Source organism: Zonotrichia leucophrys, chromosome 3 (genome assembly GCF_028769735.1).
Source record: "Zonotrichia leucophrys gambelii isolate GWCS_2022_RI chromosome 3, RI_Zleu_2.0, whole genome shotgun sequence".
NCBI lineage: Eukaryota > Metazoa > Chordata > Aves > Passeriformes > Passerellidae > Zonotrichia > Zonotrichia leucophrys.
This window is the reverse complement of record NC_088172.1, coordinates 23,535,641-23,546,831: the sequence shown is the minus strand read 5'-3', so window position 1 is coordinate 23,546,831 and position 11,191 is coordinate 23,535,641. Positions and strand designations below refer to the sequence as shown.

At 39.1% G+C, this 11,191-nt stretch overlaps 1 long non-coding RNA gene across 1 annotated transcript; it reads left to right on the top strand.

Moving 5' to 3' along the window:
• The first annotated feature begins 7,855 nt into the window (after positions 1-7,855).
• On the top strand, positions 7,856-8,874 carry LOC135444877 (uncharacterized). Its single transcript, XR_010439331.1, has 4 exons — positions 7,856-8,031; positions 8,190-8,325; positions 8,616-8,674; positions 8,761-8,874. It is a non-coding gene; the product is annotated as an uncharacterized LOC135444877 (long non-coding RNA).
• The last annotated feature ends 2,317 nt before the right edge of the window (positions 8,875-11,191 follow it).

The following is an 11,191-nucleotide window of genomic DNA, read 5'->3' as shown; positions in this document are numbered from 1 at the left end:
CCTGAAATGCAAATTTTTTGTGTACCAATGTCACTTCTGCTTTTAAAAGATGACCTGTCTTCCCCTAATACCCACTGTGGGTATGTTATCCTCCCTGCCAGCCTCACCACTCCTCTGAAGCTCCTGTTTAAATTTCTCATGTATTTCTTCCTGCATCCACACCATGTAACCTCACTTTTGGACAAGTTCTCAATTCTTACCCACAGCTGCTGATGGAGATATGGATTCTCTAGTTTTATGTGTATGTCCTTACAATCTGCCAAGACACAGTGATGAAAAAGGATGTCACAAGTTCACATACACACTAAGGTGTGGGTCTCTGTGTCAGACTGTTGCTCCAGTACCCGGATGCTCATGGCATCTTACTAAGTTGCTGTTCTTTTCCAGTAACTCCAAGATCTTTCTCCACATTTACAACATTTCAAGCTTTTTTTTTAAACTTTTTAAGTTTTTTCCAGCTTTCAAATTGATTTATTTTCTCTAAAGTATCTTGATAATTTGTTTGTTATAATTTAATCATTATGAAGGTCATCCAAAGCAAACTCAATCATTGTTATTTTCTTCCTAGCAGTATCAGATTTTTGGGCAAACGCCCCTTAGAATAGTTTGTTTGGGGTATTCCATTCACTCACTCATATTGCTGTTGTATCAGCTGTTGTTACTCAAGCCACTCTATCCAGAAGATGCCATGCAGATTTCCATACACACTGTTAGCATGAGAAATCATTCCTCTCACTGTCCTACAGAGGTATATATTATTCCCAGCAAAGGTTATGCAGTTTCAGCTGTCATATGTGTAGTTTTGTTATGAGATTACATCCATAAATTATCCTTCAGAAAAGATTACAGCAATAATGAAAAAGGCATCTATATCTTCCTAAAATAAGGAAATTCTTAATTTATACATACAAAAATGCCAGTCCTTGCATGGGTTCTGATTCATCAAAGGCCAGAAGAGAAGACAGAAAGCAGCTGAATTAGAAAGCAAACATCACAATAATGCCTGTGAAAACCATCATGATTTATGAGACAAGTAATTTTTTTTTTCCTAAAATTTTCACTAACAATCATTTAGTAGATTTTTTTTTAAAATCATGGTAAGAATCATCACCACTGTTACTAAAAAGGCTGAAAATAGCATTTCAGATTCTGAGCTCCTCCTGTGCATTACATGTGCTACAAGCAGTTCCTGCAGGCTGGGAGGACAATTGTTGCAGAAACTGTTGTAGACACAGTAACATCTTTCTCCTGCATCTTCACATGGTAATGAAGAGCAAATCAGGCTCCAGTTATTCACAAAGTGTTCACAACATTGGCACTTACAAATTTCACAGCCATCTCTGCCTGCAGAAAGACTACCAAAGGAATGCTCCATCATGCTGTGGCATGATGAAAAGTGCATGCCTGAACTGGCAATGTGATCTTTCACTGTCTGGGTAAGGTTGTATTACCCAGTGAGAGAGGGGATTTGCCCTATCAACCACATGCAGATAAATACTATGACTCCATCAATTGTGTTTGTCCCCATTTGGAAAAAAATAACAATACTGCTGTATTTTTCAGATCTAGGCCATAGAGAAGATCACAGACACTGATATTTTTCTAGCAGGCATGGCTCAGCATGTAATGACAACATACATTGTTTCTTTCTCTGTCTCCTGCATTTTTTGAAGAAAGTGGCTAGAGGTGTCATGATGCTTGTACTGGGTTTATGTGGCAAGGTGCTGGGCAGTGGGGGATGCAGAAGAATCACTGTGAGCAGAGGACAGGGCTGTCCTGTGTGGGACACATCAAGTTCAGATGGCTCCAAACAATTCACCATAGGGCACAGCTGAGCCCCACAGCCACAATGGCAGCCCCTCTAGCAGAATACATTTAAGGAAGGGCAAAAAACACTGTGCAGTAGAATGGTAGGGAAGATGTGTGAGAAACAGCCCTGCAGACAGCAAGGTGAGAGAAGCAGGCAGGAATGGAGCAGAGATTCCCCTGCAGCCCATGCAGAACACCATGGGGAAGCAGGTTGGTGCCCTGCAGCATCCAGATGATCATGTCAGAGCAGATTATCCACACTGCAGCCATGGCAGACACTGGGCCAGAGTAGGGGGATCTGCTCTGAATGAACTGCAGACTGGAGAGGCCATGCAGGACTGGGTTTATCCCAAAGGACTGCAGCCCATGACAGAATCCATGATGGAGCAAGGGAGACGTGGAGGAAGGAGGCGCAGAAATGAAGTGTTATGAACTGACTACAGTCCTTATTCCCCATCCTCCTGTACTGTTCAGTGTGTGGAAAGAAGGACATAGAGGAGCCAGGAAAGTAGAAGTGAAATTGAACCTGGGAAGAAGGGGATAGAAGGGAATTATTTTTGTCTTTATTTCTCTCCATCCAACTCTAATGGACAATAAATTAATTTTCCTGAAGGTGAGTCTGATTTCCCTTTATGATAATTGCTAAGTAATCCATCTCCTTGTCTGTATCTTGACTCTTGAGGTTTTCTATCTTATTTTCTCCCCCTGTCCTGTTGAGGACTGGGAATGACAGTGGCTGGGTGGGTGCCTGGCAGCCAGTCATAGTCAGCCCACCACAGTGCTTGACCATGGAAGAGTGAATGATGATGCAAAATGAAGGTTTTCAAAAGCATCAGTTTCATTAAAAAAGGAAAAATCTTGCAGCATGGCAGGTACATGGGTGATCCTGGTTGAGGCCATAGTCCTCCCTACCCAGCTTCTTTCTTTTTAAATAATTTCTTCTCCTTGGCAGCTCTGGAGGGCTGTATATATTTGAAAATCACCCATGGGATACCTAGTTTTAATCTATTGATGCTTCAGTCTTTTTTTCATTTTGGTTTTGTTTCTAAGCCCTTTGTCCGAGTCCTTAAAGAATGCTTTATTTTTCCTTCCTCCTCTTCACCTCCTGTGTGCCACATTGTGGCTTTTCCCACCTCCTCCCCATCTTGCCCCAAATGTGTTAGTGCCTCTTATGTTTCTGAACTCCTTTAGCAATGGCACGTTCCTGTCTAGCACAAGAGTGTGTAAAAACTTCAACAGCTAACATTAATCCATGTCCCCTCTGCAAGAATGAAGACCTGGCAACACTACACTACATTGCATATGATAAGCTGTTACTTTAAATCACAACAGCACCCCATCCTCAGTACTCTATTAAAATTATCATAGAAAAAAATTAAATCACTTTTTAATACTTCCCAACTTCATCTCACTCACAATGATGAAACCACTGAAACTGGGGTGCTATGAATACCAAACACAGCAGACAACTGGAAAGCTGCCAGCTCTTCACATTCTACTAATCTCTCCAGTGTTCTTCGTAGCTTTCTGGTTTAAATTTTACAGCACTGAGCTTGCTTTAGGCAAACTAGCAGAAATAAATAAGTTTGGTGCATGCCTTCTCCCCACCAAGAAAATTTAGAACTGCTCTCTCATTACAAGGAAAGAAGAAAATGCGTGGGTTTATTCAGGATGAAGCATTAGTAATTACAATCTGTCATTGTCTCAGTGTATGTTTGGGTTGTACTGTTAGCCTTTGAGTGGCACTGGAAAACACTATAAATTACACAGTAATTTTTCACTTTTTCTGAACTGACGATGATACTGACTTCATCTTGATGACAAAAAATTGCCGGAACAGCTTTTATAGACTTAGCTTTTGAATTGATTCTTCTGCTTTAAATTACAATTTTTAATATAAATTTTCAGTTCCCATAACAGCCTTTAAAATGTAATTCTTAAGTGTAATCCTAAACAGCTTTTGCTATTATTTTTATGAGTGGCAACATTTGACTTCAGTAAAAGTGGTGCTTAAGAACTGCCAGAGTAATTTTCTAGTTAATGTGTTCTCTATTATAAAAGCCTGCCAGTTTCTAAAATGATGCCAAGAATACTCAGCCTAGGCTCTGAAGGACTGGAAATGTCTTGACCTGGGTCTAGGCTCTATTCAAACTCTGAATCTACCAGTATTATGAGGAACTGATACACACTGGACTGTCACTGCCAGCACCTCCTGTGTCGGATCAATTCCTGAGGGAAGCCAGTGGATAAAACTATCACAACACATTTCAACAGGATTATCAGGAACTGAATTTTCTCAGAGCTGATCACACACCTGTTTAAAGGCTCTTGGGTGAGGCTGAAGAAGCTCTCACAGCTGTCACCATGCCAGCTCCTCCTCCTCTGGTATCTGATCCTAGAAGGGCCTCAAGCTGCATGGTGTCCTCACCATAGTCTTTGCTCCCACCCCTTCTCAGATACTAACTCCTAAATGGCTTCTTTGGGAACAGTCCCTTGGTATGAAATTTGTGGTATTTCCAAAAAAAAAAAAAAAAATTAAAAAAAATTAACCTTCTCCCTGCATAAGAAAAGTGTTCTCTAATATATATATATAAAAGTGGAAAGTAATTATGATATGCATGGAAAGTAAATGGAATATTTCATGACTAACAAAGGCAGATTCGTGGGTATTGACTTGGCTGTGAAAGTCTTTTCTTTAAAAAAACCTTATTCAAGAAACACTAATCATCATCAAGGTGAAGGAAAATATATAACTTTGCAGAAATTACTCTTCTCATTTAAAAAATCAAGGAGAAAAATTCTTAAAGTATTTGTTTATGGAAAAAATATTATATATGTCTTATGCCAAGAATTTATGTCAGAATACAACTGAATTATCTTGTCCTTTATAAAAGAGGCATTTTAATAGTTGAAACTGAATCTTCACAATAGTACAAAAATTTAACAAAGAAGGGACCATAGAGGCCATCCAATCAAACCTCCTACTCTCAGGAGGACCAACTTCAGGGTTAGTTCATGTTGCTCAGAGCCTTGTCCACTCAAGTTTTGAAAATATCCTGAAATGGAGATGTCACATTGATCGCATTCAACTGAAATTTTAAAAATATTGTGTGAGAGAACAGTGCAATTTTCAAAATCCTTAATTACACTCATCATTTCTCTAGTGAAATTTCTCAGTGATTTTCCAGTATTTAGAAATACGTGTTGAAGATGTACTAAACAAAGTACAACGAGTTTTTTTGCTTTCAAATACATAGAAAGCTCTGTAAAACTGAAAATCCCCAACACCCTGACTGAGTAGGAACCTCAGCTGGACATGCTGCTTATTCATCTGTCTGGAAACGGTGCATTAAGTGTTTACATAGCAAATGCCCGACACTGGAATCTTCCTCCTTAGGTTTATCCCCAAACAAATCTTCTCTAAGAGAGCAGTTGGAGAGAAAAAGTAAAATCAGAAAGCTGACTAGTCTTGCACACAGTTCCCATAGAAGTGAATTGCCTGCATAACTTTTGGTAGTCCTGCCCCCTTCAGCTACTATAGTCAAACCTCTTGTTACCACAGCCTAAATTAACAGTTCTTATTTCCAGCAAACATTTGTAAGAAAAAAGTGTTTTCTGTAATTAACATTTTTCTCTCAAACTTTATTGTTAGCAGAGAACCCCAAGTGCATGAACTTTCATGCACACACATATTTTTAAAAGAATCAATACAGTAAGTCAATAGTTCTTATTTTCTGACATTGCAATTCAAGTTCCCATGCCTAAAACTTTCCTTTGATATCGAGTTTTTCCTAACAGATATTATTTCATTTTCACTGTCATACATGTGGCAGATATCTTAACTCTATCTGGTTTTAAACATTTTAATTACTAAAATTGTTTCAGCCTTGCATCTCCCATTAATTGTTACACTGTGAATCCACTAATTACAATATACAAGTTATCACTAAGATTGCTTACAGTTCATGTCAATACAATGGAGCTGCATTCTATCTTAGAAATTTTTTTCAATTTACTATGAGTTTTCTTTGTACACCACTGCAAAACTATTCATGGTTTCCCAAGAAAATATGAAGACCTGAAAACTCCATTGTTCTTTCATTGCCTGCTTGTTTAGCCAGTAACATTCAGGTATGTTCCATGAAATGTTTTTTGTTCATCTATTTTTTTCCACAGAAGCATTAATTAGAAGTCCAAAGAAGTCCATTTTTTAATGTCTTTAACCAGGCACTTTCTTCATGCCTTTGGTGCTTGTAACTAATACAGATTTTCACTGTTCATAGTAGAAGACTCTTAAAACCAGGAGTCATTAACAGCAGTCTCTTTTCTAGGAGACCAATAATGGGAAATCAAAAACACTTCTTCAATTTACAAAAGAAACATTTGGCTATCACAGAAAAAACAACAAAAATAAACAACAAACAAACAAATAAAACCACAAAATACAAAAACAAAAAAGAAAATAAACAAAAATCAAAAAAACAAACAGAACTTCATGTAATACAAGTTTCAGGTCCCATTTTTCAGATGCACTTAAGTTCTAGGATTTTATTTTTCCAGGACTGTATATTGCCTACATTTGAGCACATATTTAGACTGAACTTTTCTTCCTACCAGAACATTCCTCAAACAGGGAAATGGGCATTCAGAAAGGTCATGGTGCACTTCAGCACTAATCCCACTGACAATATATACAAGAATTCAACAAGAGTGGTTTCATACAGGATTTTCCATAATCTTCAAATGCATCTCAATAAGCCAGAGAGGCACATGTCCATCCCCAAAGTAAACCCTAATTCTTATTCCACTGTGCACAGCATGCTAACTGATCCTCTACCAAAACTTTCCTTCTCCAAAAGATGTGAATTACTCCATTCATTTTAGGGCAGTTTCTCCCTACACCATCATCATAACTTGTATTAGAAAACACAAGGAATTTGAATTCTTGTGAATGCAGCCCAACAGCACCTCTCTGTAGTATTTTGCTTTCACCTAACAGATGGCAATGGCCAAAACCTGGTTTAGCACACTTGAGCATTGTATATTGAGCATTATATATTCAAAATCAGGAAACTAAACTGCTTACCTAAAATTGCAACCATTCTTCTTGGAAAGAAAGTCAGGTCTTTCCTCCTTTTTGAAACTAAATTTTATGCCAGGATTCTACTCTCCATCACATCCTCACATGGAGATTCTCCAGTTCTGTGCAGCAAATTGGGGTTCCAGAGCCAGCCTCAACAAAGAAACCAAGAGCCACTGGGGTCTACATTTTAAGTTGCACCTGGGAACACGGCAGAATCCACAAGCATTCAGAACTCTGATCAGAACTTCTTTGTCCCCATAAATCTCAAATTATTCTTAAGTAAATAAATGTGCTTATAAGGCAGCAGTGATCAAGTACACTACAAAGAAATTCTGCTTAGTAAAATTATGTGATAGGGCACTAACAGATAAGCAGAGTGAGTGATTAGCTTTGTATGCATGGCATGGCTAGAAAGCTCGGAGTCACTTGGCTACTGCCCTCCTATTCACCAGCCCTCCTGTTCCAAATACAGCCTTCCTTCTCGTGCTGGAGCAGCTGTAGGACACAGCACAAATGAACCGAAGCAGATGCTGTTTCTCTGCACAGCACAGCAGACCGTGCATGGGACAGACACACTTGCAGGGGGTGTTGGCTCACAGCAGACAGCACAGAGATGCCTAACACAGTTTTTAAGTCTTAGTGATGACATTTTTTTGCTTTCCTAACCTTTTAGGTGAAAGTCCCTGCCTGCATTTTTCCCTAACAAGTGAGGTCCTACAGAAGTCTGCAGGGTCTTTGTACCCACAAAAAATATTTAGCAGTAGGGGCTAAAAGAGAAATTAATATTGCCTGTGGGAAGCATAGGCGTTGTTCCATACACTTAAGAGGTGCGCTGGGCTTTTTATCATGATGAGGATCTGTAGAACAAAACTTCGCTCATCTGAATGTTTGGTGAATACTGCTCCAGCGCTCCAGAACAGCGACGGCGTCCTCCGGAAAAGCAAAGCCCGAGCGCCACCTGCCGCTGCTTCCCAACAGGAAAACGGCGCTGGACGCGAGCTTCTCCTCCTCATCCTCCACTGCGCACCCCAGTTCCCTGGGACTCACAGCCAGCTGGGCGATATCAGATGTAATGCACGTGTATTTGGACACCTGCACTCTTTACACCTGTTTCCAGTGATCACCAGGAATTTACTAAGGTTTTGCACTGAGCCTTTAGCAACTTCAGTTCAAATCTCAATCACAGAGAATTTCTTCCAGCCCTCAATATTCCAAAGCAAAGAGGTGGAAGATACAGAGAGAATTTTATTGGGCAAGTATCACTATCTGATCGTCCTGTTCTTATATTCTTCCCTAGGAATCTGCTACTGGACACTGACAAACAAAAATGTTGTACCAGCTAGTGCATAAAGTCCACTGTCCATAAAAAGAAGGCTTTCCTGTAACCACCTTAGCCTTGTAACAGCACTAAATAAAACCCACCAGAACTACAGGTAAGCCTTTAAAAATGCTCTGATATCTGAAAAACAAAAAAAAAAAAAAAAAAAACAAAACAAAAAAAAAACAACAAAAAAAAAACCCACCAGCAGATTAGTAGTTAACAACTAATAAAATTCCTATTTGGATTTTTCCTTTATATGTTAAACAGATAAAAAAAAAAAAATTATCACATAGACAAGTATTTCATTCCCTCAATTTAAACAGGAACAAGCTAAATAAAATAGCTCCCTGAATGATTCCATAGAAAGAAAGTCTCACAGATATTTTCAACCTTCTGCCTTAGGCCTTCTTCTTTAGACCACCTAGAAGTCTTTTTTTCTCCAGTGAGGATGAACTACTGAGGTAATTAACTAAGGATAACATACTTAACTTGAACAGTTAAGGTGAATCTACATTAAAAGTTTACTGAGCAGCATCACTTCTCCTAGGTATGAATGTGCTGAGTGTCCATGCCTGGAGTTACAAGGAGCACACTTTGGGCACACAGCCTGTGCACACACTGCTGTTTCTCTCCCAAACTAAGCAGAAAGTTTCACACTGAGATGCAATCCAGAGTAGGGTTACTGGGGACACAAAGTACAGCCTTTAAAGCAAGAATTCAGCAACTCTGACATCCTGCTATTTGCAAGCAACAGATCTGGAAATATTTATGTGCCTTGTCCTTCCTCTGTAGTTGAAGGAAATCCAAAATGAGCAAGAAAGTAATAGGAGACCAGTCACAAGCTTACAGACCTTCCAAAAAAAAAAAAAAACCAACAAAAAATGGCCTTTCTACTTCCAAAGAGGACAACTCTAAGACAGTATTTAACATATCAATGTAAGTGCTCTTATATCACCATTATATCTTCAGTTCAGAAGAACAAAAACAAGGGGAGCTACTGGAGGCTCACCACCCCAACTCTGGTGAGTTCAGTCACTGAAAGGACCAAAATTTCATTGTAAGGTTGAATGATCTGATAGCAGTCTATAAAGGCCACAAGGCATCCCTGCAGAGTCCCACCCTACCAAACCAATGTTGCATGAAGTTAAAATTAAAATAAAGGCAGTATTTGAAAAAAAGGGATAAAAGCTAAGCCTGCTTAACCCAGGAAAATCCATCTCTATTACAGTGAACTGAAGAATTTTATCTGTGAGAGGAAAAAAAGTTTCTGAAGCTTGGAAGAGATCAGAGGACCCTCGTGAGAGATTCAAAGGTGTTGGAAAAGAGAGAGATAATCCACTCTCCCCAGTGAAAACATCCCAATACCCTGGAGTCTCCATATGAGCATTTTTTGAAGGGATTTGATAATGCTAGAGCCCTGACTTTGACTCAATATTGTACTGGCGGGAGACAGTTAATTCCAGTGGTTCATGACATCTGGAAGATTGCCTATCTACTGCTAGTGGTGACAGATGAGACTTAATCTTTAAGGAAAAGATCTCTGCCTGCATCTTTCTCCTAGCAACAGCTAATGACACTGTGAAGCCATGCAGTAGTTTGACTCTGTCAGGGACAAGGGATAAGGGGCAAGGAAGGCAGAGCAGCTACTTCCAGGTGATCACACATTTATTTGTTTTCATTAGGACAACAGTGAAACAGTTTCTCTCCCTGTCCCTCTGTGAATGTGTGTTACGCATACTCATGTAAATGCAGGATCTGGCAACATATTAGGAGAGTATGTTTTTAAGCAAGGTAAATTTAACTGGAAACCAGAGAAAACAGCAGTAACAAGGAAAGGGTGTTGCAATGTACACTGAAAAAGGGTGAATGTTGCCATTTCTCATATTGCTACTTGTGAGGTGAAGCACACAGAGAAGCACTGTCCTTTAATTGATAATGTAGGCTCTAGAATGGATTTTTAGTGGTGCCCCAGGTGTTACCATATTTTGTCATTGTCTTTCCTCTGCTGTACTTTTTCTTTCTCATTTTGTACTTTCCAGTATGCCACCAAAAGGCACTGCAGGGGATTTTTTTTTCTTTTTTTTGTCTTTTTTAAACAAATGACTATTATCTTACTTTCTGGCAGTACTACTTATTGTACAAGCAGGGCATGGAAAGACTGGACACAGAACATAAAAATGGGAGGATGGAGTTGGAGGAGAGGATCTCCAGTTGTAGAATACTTTTCCAGGAAGGAAGTACAGGATATGGTTACTCTACAGATACATAATTCATGTTGAATTCCTTTATTTCATCGGAACAGAACAGATTGCAAACAACAGGCATGCAACTGAGAATTCAAGAGTTAGGTCTGCAATTCTTCAGTCTGTATGCCAAAAAAATTAGTCTTTGCCCAAAATATTCTGTGTGATCTCCTTCTTGCATTCATCATTGTCCTGGAATTTGTGCAACTTGACTTTTCTCGCAGACTTTCCAGATATGCTGTGTGTTAACTTCTTAAATGTTTTTGCTGATTTATCTCTCATACATTTCCTTTTTCAGTGCCTCAAAACGTCCATCTACATCCTTGTACAAAGATGACATCTCAGCTCATAGGGAAGCTGCAAATCTCTGTCCCTACCACAGACACCTACAAAACTGGGAAATACTCATACATCAAAATCTCTGATGATATAGATATTCTGAATCTCTGACACAGAAGGGTCATATAAAATCCATGTACAGAATAGTGCCTAAAACCTCTGTCATAATCTTCCCAACAGTGGACTTGTCAGCACTGGTGTGCTATTATGGGAGATAACCTTGAATTAAAATACATATATCACATATTGAACAGCAGTGTGTGAACAATTCAAAACATCATCACCACAGCAACACCCCCATTCAGTCATGAATACAGCTAGAGATATTTCCCACCAGTTATGAGGAAACAGCATTGTGGAATAACCTATGAATCTCTAAAACTTCAAACTAAAAAA